The 320-nt window shown below is 33.1% G+C and overlaps 1 protein-coding gene across 4 annotated transcripts in view; it reads right to left on the reverse strand.

The window, feature by feature from the left end:
* Positions 1-320, reverse strand: part of MYL1 (myosin, light chain 1, alkali; skeletal, fast) — a 26,472-nt gene that overhangs the window by 11,691 nt on the left and 14,461 nt on the right. The gene's annotated exons all lie outside the window — the stretch shown is intronic.

The following is a 320-nucleotide window of genomic DNA, read 5'->3' on the forward strand; positions in this document are numbered from 1 at the left end:
CCATTTCCTTCTCCAATGCATGAAAGTGAAAAGTGAAAGTGAAGTCACTTAGTCGTGTCCGACTCTTTGAGACCCCATGGACTGCAGCCCACCAGGCTCTTCTATCCATGAGATTTTCCAGGCAAGTGTATTGGAGTGGGGTGCCATTGCCTTCTCCGTCCTTTAGGTATAGAATGGAGTATAATTATAATTATATTCTTATGAGTATCTTCACAATTATTTTTATATTATATATCATAAATATATAATATACACATACTTATTTTTATGACCAATACTTGTACAATATTACATAACTAAAATTTTATTATTTTATTCCA

This window comes from Bison bison, unplaced genomic scaffold (assembly GCF_000754665.1).
Source record: "Bison bison bison isolate TAMUID 2011002044 unplaced genomic scaffold, Bison_UMD1.0 scf7180017864471, whole genome shotgun sequence".
Taxonomy (NCBI): Eukaryota; Metazoa; Chordata; class Mammalia; order Artiodactyla; family Bovidae; genus Bison; species Bison bison.